Below are 20,724 nucleotides of genomic sequence, written 5' to 3' on the forward strand. Positions count from 1 at the left end.
GAAAGCAGCCCCGTACAGGCAGGCATATCTCAACTTCTCCGTTCTCTCCCTCTTCCTCTCTCTTTCCTCTCCTCCCTTCATTTCCCTCTCATAAACACACCAGCCGGCCTCTCACCTCCAGTAGCATGATGTCCGGCAACGTGACCAACAAGACGGACCCTCGTTCGCTCCATTCCCGGCTTTTCATCGGGAACCTCAACACACTCCTGGTCACCAAGGCAGATGTGGAGGCCATCTTCAAGTAGGTGGCACGATACTCTTGGCTGCTCTCTGCTCCAACATCACCAGCCTCTGTGTATGTGTGTCTTTCGGCGGGGTTGGGATAGAGCAGAAGAATTCAATTCAATGCTGTCCCAGAAGGGCAATTCTTGTGTAGCGTAAAAATATACATTGAACAGCCACAGATGTACAAAAGGCACATTTCCATTCGTTGTACATTGGACAATAAATTAACTCGTTGTTCTTCTTCAGCAAGTACGGCAAGATTGTGGGCTGCTCCGTCCACAAGGGGTTCGCGTTCGTCCAGTACGCCAACGAGAGGAACGCCCGGGCCGCTGTAGCGGGCGAGGACGGGAGGATGATTGTAGGACAGGTGCTAGGTAAGAACCCAGGCAGCGGTATTCCACTCCTGCTCCTGTGTCCCCACTCTTCCTCCAATATGTTCCCCCTCTTCTAAAGGCATAGTGTATGTGGGGACATGTGATAATGTGGATGTTACACCCCCTGTCTAGATAGAACTTCCTCTTGATTTTCCTCTGCTCTATTTCTGTTCTTTCTGTATGTCTTTCTCCCTACCCCCTCCTCTCTCTCAGACATTAACCTCGCTTGTGAACCGAAGCCTCTGAGATCGAAGACGGTTAAGCGCTCCGCAGGAGACATGTACAGGTGTACCTCAACTCCTCTCTGTGTGAATAAAAATAATTAAATAGGATCTGTACCAAGTGCTTCAGTTAATCTCTCTCACTCTCTCTCTCTCCCACCACACCGTCCGTCTGTCCGCCCACCCGCCCCGTTCTTCATTTGATTTGGACTACGACTTCCAGAGAGATCACTGTGACCGGTAAGCCTTTGGTTCGCCGTTGCCACACACACTGTACTTAAAAAGGGACAAAGGATCTGATATTTTTGCTGTACCTCCTCCTTAAACTGCAGCGTTCTTTTGAGAGATGTTACACATTGAATGCATTACATTTGTAACAGCCTTATGTCGTATAACATGTGTGTGTGCCTGTTTGTGTTGCCGTTGTAGGATGTACTCATACCGTTCCCGTGTGCCCCCTCCGCCTCCACCCCTGTCCCGGCCGGCGATCCCCTCCAAACATCCCCGGGTCAGTTTGAGTGGAGTTGGAAGGGGCAGCCGACGCACCAAGACCAGCTTCTCATCTTCCACCTCCAGGAGCAGCCAGAGCAGGACCTCGACCTCACGCACCAGTCAGTGCCACACACATACATGGAATGACAGACGCTTTCGACACTTCCGCCATTGATCAAACACACTCTTACTAACTACACACGATATAACTTGATCTCATCCTTGCCACACACTTACCAAGTCCAAATTCACTCAGACCATTTACCCATTATCCATTTACCCGGTAGACACGTGTCCATGTTAATTCTATGGAAGTGACATCCATACCGACTGTAAATGTATGCCTCTGACTCTCTCCTCCTTCCTTCTCTCCTCTCTCCCCCCTATTCCTAACCCAGTGAAGACAGATGACCTGCAGACCATCAAGAGAGAGCTGACCCAGATCAAACACAAGGTGGACTACCTGCTGGAGTGTCTGGAGCGCATGGAGAAGGACCACAGCAAGAAGTCCGGTAGGACGGGACAGACGCGAGTGATGGATGTACACTTGTTGCCCACCGCATTTTCAGACATAAACATGTATAAAGCAACTCATTTTTGTTTATCAATAAAACCTCTCTGGCTCCCTCTCTAGACATGAAGAGTAGTGGGAAGCCGGAGACAGGGGAGGTGTCTCATCTCCTCAACTGCGGAGGGAAGGAGGAAAGCCTAAAGAGGGAGAGAACCAGTCTCTCAACGACTCAGAGGAGGAGGAGGGGGAAGGAGACCTACTGGAGGAAGTGGAGGTGTAGCTTACGTTTACATTTTAGCTAGTCGTTCAGCAGAAGCTCTTATCCAGAGCGACTTACAGTAAGTAGTAAGTGCATATATTTCCATACTTCGTACGGGTCTCCCTTGGAAATCCAACCCAGCGCTATGCTCTACAAACTGAGCCACACTTGAGAGGGGAAAGGAACTGTGGGGGACGGGGAAGCGCTGGAAGAGAAGTGCAGACGGAAAGGAGTTGTAGTGTGAAGGAAAACATTGAGGAGGAAGCAGTGGCTGTCGGTGCACTACTTTTGACTATGGCTCTGGTCAAAAGTAGTGCACCACGTAGGGAAAAAGGATGCCATTTGGGAGGCAGGCGGTGTCTCACGTCAGCTTATTGAATCCTGTCGGCAGGTACAGAGTCGAGGAAGGGATGATAACGATGAGGAAGAAGGAGAGGATAACGGAGATGGCGCCAACGGAGACGATGCTTAAGCAACACGAACGCGCACACAAACCTTGACCAACACACAACAAAATGTGTCTAACTGTACATGCCAACACGCACACATACATGGACAGTTGTACTTACTGAGCTCTGTGTTCAAATGGACGTTTCAACTATATACTGCACGTTTTCGAATGTGCGCTCCCACATACACATTCACTAACACTCTACTATTTACTGTATGTCAAGGAAATATCTGTCCCTCTTCCTCTCTTCTGATGTCTCTTCTGTATTATTCTGTAGCCTTGTTCGACCACCCTGATCTCGTAAGCTTACATTCTGTGAAGTGAAAGGAAACTGAGAGCGAGAGGTCAGGATGTTTGTTTATCTGTCATTGAGATTTAGTTTATTCTAGTTTGGGTCAATTTCATTTCAATTCAGGACGCACACTGAAATTCCAATTTTCCTTTAAACGAGGAACATTTGGAATTGGAATTTGGTTTACTTTCTGAATTGACTGGTATTGAAATTGAATTGACCCCAACCCTGTTCTGGATGCAGTGGTTCTGAAACTTCTCCGCGGGAACCACAGCCACTCCATGTATTTGATCTATTCCAGAGCTAGCACACCTGATTCAACTTGTCAACTAAACAAAATTGTGAAATGCCTAGGGGACCCCTCGAGAAGGGGTACTCAACTCTTACCCAACGAGGTCCAGAGCTTGCTGGTTTTCTGTTCTACCTGATTATTAATTGCACACACCTGGTGTCACAGGTCTAAATCAGTCCCCGACTAGAGGGAAAGAAAAAATGCAGTGAAACTGGCTTCGAAGTCCAGAGTTGAGTTTGAGAGCCCTGGAGCATTAGTTCCCAAACTCTGAGGCGTGTGAGTTCACATTTTTTTAAGGAACTCAGTTCGGCTTTAAACTTACTCTTGAAAGTTGCAATGGTAAAATGGACAAGGTGCAATTTCAAAACTGGGTAATGAATCAGCAGTTTTCCTCTTTTCATGTCAGTCACCGGATACCTTTTAGAGAGCTATTTATAACTTGTCAGAAATTTCCAGATCAACTAGCCCATATCAGCTAAGGCTTTTTTTTTCTTTAATGTTTTAGCGCATAGATATTGTTGTAATTTTTTTTCTCCCACTCATGTCACATGTATACACATAGATTAGACATGGCAAAATGTATAGAATTGCAAGAAAATTTGCTTTAAAACTCGAACATTTTCTTTGCACCCCATGACAAAATGTGTAGAATTGCAGGAAATAAGCTTTAAACCTGCAATATTCTCTCCACCAACAAGAGGGGTGTGAACAGTTTGTGTCATGAACAGTGCTTGTGCCCATAGAAATAGACAGGGCGTGTGCACGCAGGGGTGCGCTGGATGTTCCCCAATGCTGGAAGGGGGGGGGCCCTGAGTGAAAAGGGTTTGAAAACCACTGAACTGGAGAATAGCTGAGAGGGTGCTGTACTGCTGTGTTTACATCAGTAGGTGGCACTGTGCAACGACAATTTTACACTGAGGCTACGATGAAAATGTAGCACACGAGTTGGAAGATTTTACAAGGTTAACAATGATACAGACTTGTATAGGAGGTTGTTATGTCAGGATTTTCCTCTGTATGCCGTTTTTATTGGCTAGAACAATTTTCATTGTGTTTATCAGGAAATACATAAGGACTGTGACCTCATTTGACCTTGAGTTCTAAAATGGGCATTATTCATGTTGGTTTGTTTGTTTGTCTCGGTTGCCATGTGATTTCAGTTAATCATTACATGGACTGTGCTTGTGAATAAAAAATTCAAAGTGGTAATGTTCCAGTCCAGAATGTCTTTGAGCTGTTTGTAATCAAGATGAGGTGACATGTGTGGGTGTAATATAGGAGTGTTTCTCTCTCTCTCTCTCTCTCTCTCTGCCTGTGTCTACAAGTAAGTACTTTTGCAAAGGTGGGTTCAATGCATAAATGGCTGTTTTGCTACTTTTGGATATGCAATCAGAATGATTGCGTGTATGCCTGTGTACATGTCAGTAAGTTATTTTGCAGAGTTGATATACAAATCCACTGGACAAAAACTGGTTGAATCAATGTTGTTTCCACATCATTTCAACCCCAAAAAATGGCATGCGATGATGTTGAATCAACGTGGGAAACTGATTGGATTTGCAACAAGGCATCAACGTCAGGGAATTTAGTCAGGTTTTTACCCAACTTTGAACCCAAATCCAATGACGGTTGACATTTCTGGGCTGATTTCACGTTGAATTCACGGTAGTTGACATCTCATCCAAATGTAAATCAAACCTAGACATTGAACTAACGTATGTGCTCAATGGGAAGATTGTAAGTATTCAATGCATAGCTATTTGCTTTTGGATATGGGTATGCAAGTGGAGTGCGTGTGTGCATGCAGTGTGTGTTTACAGAGTATGGAGCAGGTCTGGGCCTATCTGACTATAATGATAAATTCTTATCTAGGACTCATCATATCTCTCCTCCCTCCTCTACTCTCTCCATTCCTCTCCTCCTAGTCCTCCCTAGTCCTGTCTTCTCTGCCCTGCTTTCTCTTATAGGCTCATGTTCACTCCACAGTTCCTGTGATAGCTAAGGAATCAGAATGTCCCTCACATTATCTGCCTCTGAGAAACAGAGGTCCTCAAATCAGAATGGACAGATTGACAGATGGAACAGAAAAAAAAAAGAAAAAAAAGTGACGATGAAAGATAATTATTCATCCCTCTTTTATTACGGACAGGATTTCAGGAGGACAGATGGTGATCAGTAGAAAAGTGTTAGATGAAAATAGTGAATAAAAGGAGGACAGGGTGTAAAAAAGACTGATAAAGAGTAGAGACAAATAAAGGAGTGGATGACAGATGGAGGGATGAGGATGGAGAGATAGAGGACATGTGGAAAAGATTTTGTAAGATTCCCGGAACAGGAGATATGAAGGAAATGTTCAACAGATGATTCTCTCTCCCTGAGTCAATTTGTATTCAACCAACCCTCACATTCTGAGCAAAGGCCATGATAGGGGAATATACTACTCACTTTGGTTGTAGTATATGATATGATCTTAGTATATTATGTAAGGGATAATCAACAAGGGGCTATGCATTCTATGGAAAATAATGAACGACTTGGAAGGTGTATTACATGACGATGTACTAGCGGAGCTAACCTTTCATCGTTCATTATTTTCCAGAGAACACATGGAGCCCTGCGTTGATTATCCCTTTTATATCATAATTTATAATTTAACAGGTAGAAATGTGTTCAACATCCCACTGAAGTAGCGAGCAAGTTTAATAGATAGCTACTACAGGAGTTGCCTTGGTCAGCAAACAAACTGACTTGCTAGTTTAGCTAACCAAACCATCAGTCCTATATTTGCTATTATGAAAATCAAATTCAACAATGCCAATAATGTTTTCAATTCAACTTTTGTTTTCAAAAGCAGATCAAACATAGAACATGTAAGAATGAACTATAGCCATTGAATGCACGCTCTAGAATGCCCTTCAAGCCAATCAGAAACGAGTATTCAACAATATAGTATATCATCTGTTATATATATATATAGAACAAAAATATAACAATTTCAACGATTTTATTGAGTTACAGTTCATATAAGGAAATCAGTTCATTTAAATAAATTCATTAGGTACTAATCTACAGATTTTACATGACAGGGACACAGCCATGGGTGGGCCTGGGAGGGCATAGGCCCACCCACTTGGGAGCCAGGCCCACCCTCTGAGGAGCCAGGCCCAGCCAATCAGAATTCGTTTTTTTCCCAGAAAAGGGCTTTATTAAAGACATAAATACTCTTCAGTTCCATCAGCAGTCCGGGTGGCTGGTCTCAGACGATCCTGCTGGTAAAGAAGCCAGATGTGGAGGTCCTGCGCTGGCGTGGTTACACATGGTCTGCAGTTGTGGGGCCGGTTGGACGTACTGCCAAATTCTCTAAAACAATGTTGGAGCGGCTTATGGTAGAGAAATTAAAATTAAATTATCTGGCAACAGCTCTGGTGGACATTCCTGCAGCCAGTATGCCAATTGCACGCTCCCTCAAAACTTGAGACATCTATGGCATTGTGTTGTGTGACAAAAATGCACATTTTAGAGTGGCCTTTTATTGTCCCCAGCACAAGGTGCATCTGTAGAGTGATCATGCTGTTTTATCAGCTTCTTGATATGCCACACCTGTCAGGTGGATGGGTTATCTTGGCAAAGGAGAAATGCTCACTAACAGGGATGTAAAGAAATTTGTGCACGAAATTTGAGAAAAATAAGATTTTTGTGCATATGGAACATTTCTGTGATCTTTTATTTCAGCTCATGAAACATGGAACTAAAACTTGTTGCGTTTATATTTTTGTTCAGTATATAATGTGATTTTATTATATTACATTATTATACAATTTTGTTATGTTAAATGTTAGTATATAATGTGTTAGTTATATGTAGTTTATGATACAATGCTTTGTTATTATATACTGAGAGTACAAAACATTAGGAACATCTTCCTAATATTGAGTTACACCCCCTTTTACCTTCAGAACAGCCTCAATTCGTACACAATCCATCTCTCAATTGTCAAGGTTTAAAAATCCTTCTTTAACCTGTCTCCTCCTCTTGATCTACACTGATTGAAGTGGATTGAACCAGTGACATCAATAAGGGATCATAGCTTTCACCTGGATTCAACTGGTCAGTATATAAGCTAGGTTTCCATGCAAAATGCAAAAGATTTTCATGTGAATATTATAAAATCTGCTTAAAATCTGCTTAAAACAATAACTCCCACCAGAGATATCTTCCCATCAAACGGACTTTTTGCAGATAAAAAGCAGTGCGTGATGATGTTTTGCACAGAAAGATTACTTTTACCGTTAAATTCCAATGTACTGAACGAAAAATTCTAGTTAAATGGGTTGGGAGATGGGAGGACAGAATACTAATATGATGAAGAGAATGTAACCTAAACAGAGGTCATTGTGGCTAAGAGAGAGTGGGAGATGGGATGAGAAGGGTGTGAGATGAAAGAGGAGCGCTTTGTAGCGCCAGGGAGGTTATGGAACAGGGGGAGAGAGAAGGAGAGATGGAGCTGTAAGCCCAGAGGGCGATTTATCAGCGTCTCCCCCTGGGCAGTGCGTGTGTGCATGCATGCGTGTGTGTGTGTGTGTGTGCGTGCGTATTTGCGTTTACGAATGGTATTGTGCTGTGGTTGCCCTGCAACTAGCCTCAGAGCTGGACTGAATGTCAATGAGAAGAGAACTCCAGGAGAGAACAAAACCAATGGTTAGGAGAGAGAAGAGAGGACAGAAACAGGTCAAGGGGGACAGAAGGGAGGTAGGAAGTGAGGGAGTATTTTAGAAGAAATGAGTGAGAGGGAAAGAGAGGGAGTCTGTGTGATAGTGTGATTGTGGAGGAGAGGAGGAGGAGAAGAGAGGGGGAGCTAGTGCTTAGGGCTGTTTTGTTTCCTGCCTTTTTTCTCCCTTTGGCGATGCACAGTCATGGAGGGAGGGAGAGGATTAGTTATATCTCCCTCTGATGCTGTCCCTCACGTTTATATTCCTCTCTCCATACATCCTCTGTCATTATCAGTTTCTCTACCGCTCTTTCCATCCCTCTCTCACCCTCTCTCCTTCCTGAGCCATTATCGAGGTGAGAAAATACACGTGTTAGTCCAGAATAGATCCACAGAGTGGTAGTCAACCAGGAATATCCCTGTATAACACAATACACCCCATAGGATCACAAAGCTGACCATACATCTGCTTTTGAAAAACACAACGTGAATTTTAAGTGATAAATCTAACATCAGCAATGTCTGTTGTTTTTTATCTTGGAAAATTCTTTACAAATTTGACAGGGGGAAGGGTGCGAGAGAGTGAAGGAAAGAGAGAGAAGAGGTGGGAGAAAGAAAGAAAGGAATGGAGCGAGAGAGGGAAAGAGAGAGAGGGGGGACAGAGAGAGTGAGAGGGTGGGAGCAATAGAGAGCCAAAAGGAGAGGTGCAGAGAGAGGAGTGGGAAAAAGATAGAAACAGAGTGAGAGAGAGAAAAAAAATAGGAAAAGGGTGAGGGAGTAACAGAAAGAAAGTGGGAAAGAGGGAGAGAGAGGCAGTGTGAAAGAGACAGTCCTGATGTCATGGTGAATGCCCCTGCTTTCAATACACTTTAATCAGTGTAGATGAAGGGGAGGAGACAAGTTAAAGAAGGATTTTTAAGCCTTGAAACAATTGAGACATGGATTGCGTGTGTGTGCCATTCAGAGGGTGAAAGGGCAAGACAAAATATTTAAGTGCCTTTGAATGGGGTATGGTAGTAGGTGCCAGCCACACAGGTTTGTGTCAAGAACTGCAACGCTGCTGGGTTTTACGGGCTCAACAGTTCTCTCCGTGTATCAAGAATGGTCCACCACCCAAAGGACATGCAGCCAACTTGACACAACTGTAGGAAGCTTTGGGGTCAACATGGGCCAACATACCTCTGGAACGCTTTCGAGAACTTGAAGAGTCCATGCCCTGACAAATGTGTTCTGAGGGCAAAAGGGGTGGGGTGGGGGGTGCGGGGTTGCAACTCAATATTAGTAAGGTGTTCCTAATGTTTGACTACTTAACAAATACCAAAACATAGTTTTGGGGTGAAATTTTCCTTCAAGTAGGTCAGGCAGGATGTTGTGATTTCACTCCCAATGCAATCATCCGCAGGGCCAATCACGTTGGAGCAGGGACACACCCCCTAGCTGCCAATGCCTCAGGAAAACAAAACACCCCCCCCCCCCCAATTCTCCCAAAGTTCTGCAGCTGTCTCAACAATACACTCACGCTCTCTCTCTCTACACACCCACACACACACACACACACACACACACACACACACACACACACACACACACACACACACACACACACACACACACACACACACACGCAACACACACACACACACACACACACACGCAACACACACACGCAACAGACTTCTTTCATCTCTAGAGATATCAGTCAGGGGTTCCCAAACTTTTTCACCCAGGGCCCCCCTTCCACTCCTTTCCCCCCCTATTTCTCTTCTCTCGTGTTCTTTTTCCCATGAAACTAACTTTACTCATAGCCTTATGCCATCCACTCTCCAACAACATACACTACATGACCAAAAGTATGTGGACACCTCCTCGTTGAACATCTTATTCCAAAATCATGGGCATTAATAAGGAATTGGTCGCCCCGTTGCTGCAATAACAGCCTCAACTCTTCTGGGAAGGCTTTCCACTAGATGCTGGAACATTGCTGCGGGGACTTGCTCCCATTCAGCCACAACAGCATTAGTGAGGTCGGGCACTGATGTTGGGCGATTAGGCCTGGCTCGCAGTCGGCATTCCAGTTCACCCCAAAGGTGTTCAATGGGGTTGAAGTCAGGGCTCTGTGCAGGCCAGTCAAGTTCTTCCACACCGATCTCAACAAACCATTTCTGTATGGACCTCGCTTTGTGCACGGGGGCAATGTCATGCTGAAACAGGAAAGGGCCTTCCCCAAACTGTTGCCACAAACTTGAAAGCAGAGAATCGTCTACAATGTCATTGTATGCTGTAGCGTTAAGATTTCCCTTCACTGGAACTAAGGGGCCTGGCCCGAACAATGAAAAACAGCCCCAGACCATTATTCTTCATCCACCAAACTTTACAGTTGGCTGTGCATTGGGGCTAGAAGCATTCTCTTGGCATCCGCCAAACCCAGATTAGTCCGTTGGACTGCCAAATGGTGAAGCGGAATTCATCACTCCAGAGAACACGTTTCCACTGCTCCAGAGTCCATAGGAGGGTGTCCACAGGAGGCTGCTGAGGTGTGGACGGCTCATAATCATGGCTGGAATGGAATCAAACACATGGAAAATGCGTCTTTGATGTGTTCGATACATTTGCGTTGATTCCATTTCAGCCATTACAATGAGCACGTCCTCCCCAATTATGGTGCCACCAGCCGCCTGTGAGTGGGTCATGATCCGACTGGGTCAGACCTGGTCTGGTGTCAACATACAGAACAGAGAAACAGACAGACCGATCTATACAGTGCAATCAGCATGCCTGAGTTACAGAGAGAAGGGGAGGAGGAGATGGCGTGTAGGGAGACAGAGTGAGGGGGGGGGGGGGGCAGAGATGTGGAGGGGGGAGGAGAGACAGATGGGGGCATATACAGTACCAGTCAGAAGTTTGGACACACCTACTCATTCAAGGGTTTTTCTTTATTTTTACTATTTTCTACACCGTAGAATAATATTGAAAACATCAAAACTATGAAATAACACATATGGAATCATGTAGTAACCAAAAAAGTGTTAAACAAATAAAAATATACTTTATATTTGAGATTCTTCAAAGGAGCCACCCTATGCATTGATGACAGCTTTGCACACGCTTGGCATTCTCTCAACCAGCTTCATGGGGTAGTCACCTGGAATTCATTTCAATTAACAGGTGTGCCTTGTTAAAAGTGAATTATTGAAATGTCTTTCCTTCTTAATGCGTTTGAGCCAATCAGTTGTGTTGTGGTATAGAGAAGATAGCCCTATTTGGTAAAATACCAAGTCCATATTACGGCAAGAACAGCTCAAATAAGCAAAGAGAAACAGTCCATCATTATTTTACGACATGAATGTCAGTCAATCCGGAAAATGTGAACGTTTCTTCAAGTGCGCTACGATGAAACTGGCTTTCATGAGGACCGCCACAGGAAAGGAAGACCCAGAGTTACCTCTTCTGCAGAGGCTAAATTAATTAGAATTACCAGACTCAGAAATTGCAGCAAAAATAAATGCTTCACCGAGCTCAAGTAACAGACACATCTCAACATCAACTGTTCAGAGGAGACTACGTGAATCAGGCCTTCATGGTCAAATTGCTGCAACGAGACTACTACTAAAGGACACCAATAATAAGAAGAGACTTGCTTGAGCCAAGAAACACGAGCAATGGACATTAGACCGGTGGAAATCTGTCCTTTGGACTATTGACAATTTGACTTTTTTGTTACCAACCGCTTTGTCTTTGTGAGACACAGAGTAGGTGAACAGATGATCTCAGCATGTGTGGTTCCCACCGTGAAGCATGGAGGAGGAGATGTGGTGTGGGGGTGCTTTGCTGGTGACACTGTTGGTGATTTTTGTAGAATTCAAGGCACACTTAACCAGCATGGCTACCACAGCATTCTCCAGCGATACGCCATCCCATCTGGTTTGCGCTTAGTTGTACTATCATTTGTTTTTCAACTGAGATGGTTTGGGATGTGTTGGACGGCAGAGTGAAGGCATATGTGGGAACTCTTTCAAGACGGTTGGAAAAGCATTCCAGGTTGGTTGAGAGAACGCCAAGAGTGTGCAAAGCTGTCATCAAGGCAAAGGGTGGCTCCTTCGAAGATTCTAAAATATGTAAAGTTGACATTTCTAACACTGGCTGTACAGACACATATGTAAGGTTCTCTACACAACAGGGCCTTGATTCATTATGTTCTAAAAAAAAAAAAAAAAAAAGGAAAACTGACCCTAGATCAGCACTCCTACTCTGAGATGCTTTATGAATGCGGGCCCTGCTCGCTCCTCACACGGGGAAGAGCAGAAAGCCATTGAAGGTGGTGATCAGTTCCTCACCCCCAATGGGAGTGCTGTCGATGAGGGTCACCCAGACCCGATTTCCGACCTCCAAGGACACGGTGCTCACCATGTCATCGCCGGAGTTGTGATCCTATCCATTGGCAATAGCTGTTCCATTTCTCTTGTAGTTGTTGAAAGTGAATTAGTAGACTCCTTTAACTGGTGCTGTAAAGATCCATGTGACAGAGAGAGAGAGAGACCATTGAGAGGAAAGACATTGTGGAGGAGGGAAAGTTTATTTTGATAAAAAAATGACAATCAGAGAAGATGACACAAAAAAAGTGCATGTGTTTGTGTTGTATCCGTTGCCAATGTTTATATTGACTTTCTTGTGACTAAGGTGATAGTGGTGCCACAGGGTCCAAGAGTCCCACCATCATTCTAACTGAAAAATATACCTTTGGTAAAACAGGAACTAGGTAGAGTGCATTCAGACCAATTTACTTTTCACATTTTGTTACGTTACAGTCTTACTCTAAAATCGATTAAATATTTTTTTCCCACATAAATCTACACACAATAACCCATAATGGCAAAGTGAAAAAAGGCATTTAGAAATTTTTGCAAATGTATTCAAAGGCAAAAGACAGAAATACCTTATTTACATAAGTATTCAGACCCTTTGCTATGAGACTCGAAATTATACTAATGTGCATCCTGTTTCCATGGATCATCCTTGAGATGTTTCTACAACTTGATTGGAGTCCACCTGTGGTAAAGTCAATTGATTGGACAGGATTTGGAAAGGCACACACACTTGTTTGTATAAGGTCCCACAGTTGACAGTGCATGTCAGAGCAAAAACCAAGCCACGAGGTCGAAGGAATTGTCTGTAGAGCTCCGAGACAGGATTGTGTCGATGCACAGATCTAGGGAAGGGTAACAAAACATTTCTGCAGGACCGAATGTCCTTGAGTGGCCCAGGCAGAGCCTGCACTTGAACCTGATCGAACATCTCTGGAGAGACCTGAAAATAACTGCAGCAACGCTCCCCATCCAACCTGACAGAGGTTGAAAGGATCTGCAGAGAAGAATGGTAGAAACTCCCCAAATACAGGTGTGCCAAGCTTGTAGCGTCACACCCACGAAGACTCGAGGCTGTAATTGCTGCCAAAGGTGCGTCAACAAAGTGCTGAGTGAAGGGTCTGAATACTTATGTAAACATAATATTTCCATCAACCATGACTAAAAACCTGTTTTTGTTTTGTCATTATGGGGTGTTGTATGTAGATTGATGAGGGATTTTTTTTTACATTTTAAAATAAGTCTAACGTAACAATATGTGGAAAAAGTCAACGGTCTGAATACACTGTATAAAAAGATACATACTTCAAAGTCTAACTGAAAAAGCTACCTTCGGTTAACAGACATAAAAAGGAACTGAAACAAGATATTTTCACAGCCACAAAAGAAAAGTTCAACTCTATAAGAGGAGCGCATCGTCCCTGTAACAAGTAAAATGTCACATTTCAGCTATAACATACATTTGTGAAATTGCAATGATAGAAACATTAACTTTTAAAATCGTTGTGAATTTTGTTTTCATTGTCGGCACTCTCAGCTTTCTTCCGCAGGTCCACGTAGACCTTTGCATCTGTAATGAAATGAACAGCAGAGTTAACTACTCAACCTTTCTTTGTCTACATTACTGCCAACACAAAATGGCTACATTACCATCACTCCTGTCCTGCACAGTTTATCGTTTCCTTCAGGTTGTAGATGACATCCCGCTGTTTATCCTTGAATCTACATAAATATAAAAAAGGTAGGCCTTCACATAAGGACATCCAACATCAATCTCTATACAATAGCCAGTGACCACATTTGATAAAAAATAACATTTACATTATTATTTATAGCTAATCACAGATTTAAAACATGTTCCCTGAGGGATCCTTGGAATACAATGTAATATTATTAATAAAATATGTATGTTCTTAATCCTGGGCAACATGAGCCTGGGAGGCTCAAAGGGATATTAGTATTCAGTGTTCCACCAATGATCCATGTTTTAACTTAATACTTCTTGCAGTCCGCAATTTTTCTTGATATTTTTTTTATTTTTTTTTACATACAGTGCTGCTTGAAAGTATGTGAACCCCTTGTGCAATTACAAATTATTTTTTTGTTTTTACCATAATCTTAATTTAATCAGAATCCATCTTCTTGATCTGACATAACAGGCTTATATTTACCAATATCATATGTTAGTGTAAGGAAAGCATACGTGTAGTAGAAAGAAATAGAAAAGGAATTTGTGCGGGTGCAAAAATAAGTGAACCCCGAGTTGCATTGGTTAAATCAAGTAGATAAGTAGATTCAGGTGGGTAAATAATTGGGTACCAAATGAACCAATCAAAGTAGGAGATTGTTAGGTAAGAGTTTGGGCGGGACTCTGATAAAGAGATAAGAAACCTGGTCAGTTTGGCGTTACCCATCCAGGTGAAGGCAAAGCACACCATGCCGAGAGGAAAGGAGATCTCAGAGGACATCAGGACGAGGGTAGTGAGAGCACATCCGTCTGGGGAAGGCTATAAAATAATCTCAAAAAGATTTGAGCTCCATCAGTCCACTGAGGCAAATCGTTTACACATGGAGAGCATTTAACATGACAGCAAATCGGCTTAGAAGTGGACATCCTTCCAAAATATCACCAAGAGCCACAAGAACAATAGTAAATCAGGTAAAAGCCAACCCAAACATAACATCTAGAGATTTGCAGACCACCCTTGCTGCGTCTCGGGTAACTGTGCATGCTTCAACAATAACACCGAATTGAAATGCCATTCTTGGGAGGGTTGCAAGGAAGAAGCCTCTGCTGTCAAAAAAGAACCAATCTGCCCGTCTTAACTTTGCCAGAGACCACTGGGACAAACCTGAAGGTTTCTGGAAGTCCATTCTCTGGACCGATGAGTCCAAAATTGGTCACAATCCTTATTGGTCACAATCAACAGCGCTACGTTTGGCGAAAACCCAACACTGCCTACCACCAAAAGAACCTTATCCCAACAGTCAAGCATGGTGGTGGGAATGTAAAGATCTGGTGCTGCTTTCCCTCCTCTGGACCTGTACGACTCCACATCGTCAAGGGAACCATGAATTCTGAGGTATTACCAGGAGATTCTTGAACAGAGCGTCAGGCCATCGGTCAAGGAGCTAAAGCTGGGCCGACAATGGGTCTTGCAACAAGACAACGACCCAAAGCATTCAAGCAAATCTACCAAAGAATGGCTCAGGAGAAAGAAGATTTGTTTTTTGGATTGGACCAGTCCTGACCTAAATCCAATTGAGATTCTGTTGCAGGACCTGAAGCAGGCAGTTCATGTCAGAGAACCCTCGAACCTCACTCAATTGGCTGAGTTCTGCAGGAGTGGGCAAAGATCCCTCAAAACAGATGTCAGAGACTGATTACTGGCTATAGGAGACGTATACGCCAAGTTATCGCTGCTATTGACTGAGGGGTTCACATCAAATCCGAGTTTCTGTTCAATAAACCACTTGTTAAATAATGAAAATATATTTGTTTTGTTTCTGTCATTTACTTGGAATGTATTTATTACGAATTGGGGTTTAGATGAGGATTTTGTTTATTTTTTGCAAAATAATGACATGCCCTGTAGGGTTCACATACTTTCAAGCAGCACCATTTTTGGGTATGGATTACCATTATATACCCATTCTTGAAGAATATAACTTCAACAGTGCTGCGTTGTGCCCCAACGCAGCACTGTTGTGCCCCATCAGCACTCAAAATAGCTTGTTTTACTCCAATGTTTGTAAACAAACACTGTATAGCCTCAAATCATGGGTAAAACTATAATTGGTATATCATGGATGTCAATCCTTGCATCCATAGCTCTGTCTATGAATTTGATCTGTTAAATTTCTCCAGGCCCATCCCTCAGCTTTTTTTTTTTATCATAAGAGGCGGAGTGGCTTTGTTTCAATTGGGCACTCTTGCTTTAAGCTTAACTTAAAAGTTCTCTCTCTGTCTCTTGGCAAAATGTATAGAATTTCAGGATATTAGCTGAAAAGCTGCAACAAAATCTCTCGGCCCAATGACAAAATGTGTGGAATTGAAAGAAATTAGCTTAATTATCTGCAAAATGTTCTCTCCGATGCCAAGAGGCAGGCCTTTTAAAACGTGTTCTTTCCCAGGGCCCAAGACTTGTGTTGTCCCGCACTGCCGAAGTCATAGTAAAACTCCCTGTACGCTATTCTTATCTTGAGTTACGAGGTCCCTGATGAATTTGCTATCACAAAAGGGGTCGCCAGCCACAAAGTTATCAGGTCAGACACCCCATCCAGAAACATCTGAAAGAAAGGCCATGTTCTGAAGAGCTAAGCCAATACAACAGAAGAGAGAGAGAGAGAGGACCAAAACGGGAAAATTGGGGGTCAGCTGAACTGACTAAAAAAGGACCTTGCAACAAGATCAGTGATCGAATGGAGCCGATATTCTGAAGATCTAACCCATCACCAGCTAAGAAACCAGCAAAGAGAGGACCAGGACAGTCAGGGTCAAACATACTAAGATGAAGGTGATCATGACCCTCAGACTTTGAGTTTGCTTTGATCATGTGAAGGAAAAAATACAAAAAGTTAAATATTAAAGAAATTTGAAAAAAATGTAATGTTACATTTAATTAAAAGAAAATAATGGTGAAGGATGAGAGTGAGAGACACAAAGAGGGAGACAGAGGAACAAGGATATTCTGCTGGAATTTAGGACCCAGGGAGACTGGGATAGAGGGAAACCTTTGAACAGCTGGATGACGATTCCTGCGTATTCGCTTGGCAGAAGAACAACATCTTGCTGTGATGTAGGACCTAGTAAGAGTTTGGGTTACAAGACCATCAAACACCCCAACTGAAACAGGACTTTTCTTTGTTAGACAGAAGTCCCTAGATATGGGACAGTGTACTGTGCCATATAATAATATATACACACACTACTTGACCAACATTATGTGGACACCTGCTCGTCGAACATATCATAAAAAAATTATGTCCGTTAACATGTAATGGATCCCCCCCTTTGCTGCTATAACAGCCTTCACTCTTCTGGGAAGGCTTTCCACTAGAGGTTGGAACATTGCTGCAGGGACTTCTTTCCATTCAGCCACAAGAGCATTAGTGAGGTCGGGCGATTAGGCCTGGCTCGCAGACGGCGTTCCAATTAGTCCCAAAGGTGTTCGATGGGGTTGAGGTCAGGGCTCGGCGCAGGCCTGTCAAGTTCTTCCACACAGATCGACAAACCATTTCTGTATGGGCCTCACTTTGTGCACTGTCATGCTGAAACAGGAAAGGGCTTTCGCCAAACTGTTGCCACAAAGTTGGAAGCACAGAACCGAACCATGAAAAACAGCCCCAGACCGTTATTACCCATCCACCAAACTTTACAGTTGGCACTGTGCATTTGGGCAGGTAGCATTTTCCTGGCAGCCGCCAAACCCAGATTGTCGTCAGACTGCCAGATGGTGAAGCATGAATCATCACTCCAGAGAACGTGTTTCCTCTGCTCCAGAGTCCAATGGCAGCGAGCTATACACAACTCCAGCTGATGCTTGGCATTGCGCATGGTGATCTCAGGCTTGTGTGGCTGGTCGGCCATGGAAACCCATTTCATGAAACTCCCGACGAACAGTTAATGTGCTTACGTTGCTTCCATAGGCAGTTTGGAACTCGGTAGTGAGTGTTTCAACCATTGACAGACGATTTTTCCACACTACGTGTTTCAACACTCGGCGGTACAATTCTGTGAGCTTGTGTGGAGTACCACTTGGCGGATGAGTCGTTGTTGCTCCTAAACGTTTCCACTTCACAATAACAGCACTTACAGTTAACTGGGGCAGGTCTAGCAGGGCAGAAATTGGACAAACTGACTTGTTGGAAAGGTGGCATCCTATGACGGTGCCACATTGAAAGTCACTCAGCTCTTCAGTAAGGCCAGTCTACTGCCAATGTTTGTCTATGGAGATTGCATGGCTGTGTGCTCAATTGTATACACCTGTCATCAACAGGTGTGACTGAAATAGCCAAATTAACTATTCTGAAGGTGTGTCCCCATACTTTTGTATATGTAGTGTAATACTGAAGTTAATTGGATATAGGACCAGTCCCCAAGGAATAACAGACTCAAACTGAAAAGAGTGTCCTCGGCGGAACAATCTGAATATGTAGAGTTGAGATGACATAACAGACCATGAGAATGTGTTAGTATGAACCAAAGTTTGTTTGATCAACCTGACCTGGATATGTGGAAGTGCCTGGTGGAGAAGGATAGACTGCCTTCTCACCCCTGTGGTTGATTACAATAGGGACGTGGTGGTGGACCATGCAGCCCGAGGCGTAGTTCTAGCACAGTATCGAGTGACGCAGCAGCTCCAATCTAATCACTATATGGATTACAGCCCTGTCTAGCATACTGACCTGAGATTCAAAAGTATTCAATATTTTTCAAATACTTGTGAGCGTTAGATTAAGCCCTGTCTGGAGTGCCAGGGGTGTGGGGTGGATGCACTTTGAGACTCTTCTATTTGTACCATTGTGCCAGGTAAAGCTCGATCAAGCACAGAAAGTATTTAAAATGTTTTTAGTGCAGTTTGAACCTATGTCAGGTGGATCAGTAGTGTAGGAGGAAATTGTCTCACGTCAGATGGCGTCACTCCTCACTACGCTAGTCCCTATACTGATGTCTCGTAGGATGTGGAAGTCATATTCAAATAATGAGCATCCACCATTTTTTTTAAATTTATTATATCACTGCGCCCTCGTATGACACCATGAAATAGGCAGAATAACTAGCTCGCTAAATTATTATAAACGTTGTGACAGTAATTTAATAGTGTGCAATTGAGAGAGAAAATTATCTCCTGCACAAATTCCGTGCAAGGAGTTTGGTCGCAGTGGCAGTGCAGTGACTTGATCAGCTGTGTAGCTAACTGTTGTAGCTGGTTAGCTTACTGACACAGTTAGCTAGCTAACACGTCCTTCACTGACATAAAAAGCTTGCTTAGCCGGTTTAAATTACCCTTAAGTTGTAGACATTGCAGCCCCAAAATTAAGAGGAACTAACTTTCATCAGAAATCAGTCCCTAGATCAGCATGTTTCTCTGCGATCGTATCGTTGGGGCAGCCGAGTACAACAGCAGACTCGGGAGGCTACAACTATCTTCAGAGGACATTTCCGGTACTGCAGTTCAGCTGAAGTACGGCATAGAAAGACAATTCTCATAGACGGTCCTATAGAGAACTAATTTGTATTCCAAATAAGACACTTTAGGCATCAACTTAATAAACAAAACATCCATTGCACTATTCAAGTAATTGTCACTGAGGCCGATTTTTTCTCTCCCCATCACTCAGTCAAAATTATTTAAGCAATTACGCCCTTAGGGGGTGTGGTATATGGCCAATATACCACTGGCTAAGAGCTGTTCTGACGCACGATGCAACGCAGAGTGCATGGATACAGCCCTTAACCGTGGTATAATAGCAACGTACCACAAACCCCCAAGGTCCCTTATTGCTATTATAAACTGGTTACCAACATAATTAGAGCAGTAAAAATACATGTTTCGGACAATCAGAATTTAGGGATCAAACCACCCAGTTTATAATATCATTTTAGATTCATGCTGTGACATTGGCGAGCTTATGTCACATGAACACACTGAAAGGAAATCACTCACGCACTCTTGACTGGGACGTGCTCGTTCCTGCTGGGGGAATTCTTTGCACCTGTTAAACGCTGCCAGAAAAAACAGAAGCAACAATAAGATTAGCAACAAGAACTACTGGGACTCTCAGGGTTGGGGAGCAACGGATTACATGTAAAACAAATTATAATAACTGTAATCAGTTACGTTACCAGCAAAAATATTGTCATCAGATTAGAGATACTTTTGAAAAAACAGATGATTACTTTTAAATTCAGAAAGGATGTTTGTGAAAACAGAAGTGTCAAAGATTTTTTTTCTCAATGACGTTCAAATGAACATTGAAAAAAGGCTTACGTTTGTTCCACCTGAGCGAGTCTGACCACAAATCAGAGACCACTATGATGACACATACCAAATGTGTTTGATCATCCGTGGGATAAAAACTGCAATAGGCTTTTGTAGGCTACAGTCCAAGCTATGTCTGTCACGCCCTGATCTGTTTCACCTGTCTTTGTGATTGTCTTCACCACCCACCTCCAGGTGTCTCCTGTTTTCCCCTTTATTCCCTGGTGTATTTATCCCTGTGTTTCCTGTCTCTCTGTGCCAGTTCGTCTTGTTTTCCCAAGTCAACCAGCGTTTCTCCTAGCGCCTAAGTTACGTTACTGATTACAATTTTGGACAGGTAACTGTAATGGATTACATTTAGGAAGTAACCTACCCAACCCTGTTGACTTCTAGCTATAACTAGCTTGATTTACAAGCTATCTACGCTCGTTTACCTAATGTTAGCTAACTATTGGAGGTGTAATGGTTGATTTTACTGGTGGTGTATGTGCTTTCTAATGATGCTCATAGGTCTCTAATGAGAGAGAAAGGACAGGAGAGAGAGGTGTCACTC

At 43.3% G+C, this 20,724-nt stretch overlaps 1 long non-coding RNA gene and 1 pseudogene across 1 annotated transcript; one reads left to right on the forward strand and one right to left on the reverse strand.

Annotated features, from left to right (window-relative positions):
• Window positions 1–111: 111 nt before the first annotated feature.
• Window positions 112–4,317, forward strand: LOC112070019 (heterogeneous nuclear ribonucleoprotein C-like; annotated as a pseudogene).
• An 8,062-nt stretch (window positions 4,318–12,379) lies between these two features.
• On the reverse strand, window positions 12,380–20,267 carry LOC112070020 (uncharacterized). The gene is made up of 4 exons (XR_002893831.2): window positions 20,181–20,267; window positions 19,857–19,915; window positions 13,837–13,908; window positions 12,380–13,756 (listed from the first exon to the last, which is right to left on the reverse strand). It is a non-coding gene; the product is annotated as an uncharacterized lncRNA (long non-coding RNA).
• Window positions 20,268–20,724: the final 457 nt, after the last annotated feature.

This window comes from Salvelinus sp. IW2-2015, unplaced genomic scaffold, assembly GCF_002910315.2.
Source record: "Salvelinus sp. IW2-2015 unplaced genomic scaffold, ASM291031v2 Un_scaffold1199, whole genome shotgun sequence".
In the NCBI taxonomy this organism is placed as follows: Eukaryota; Metazoa; Chordata; class Actinopteri; order Salmoniformes; family Salmonidae; genus Salvelinus; species Salvelinus sp. IW2-2015.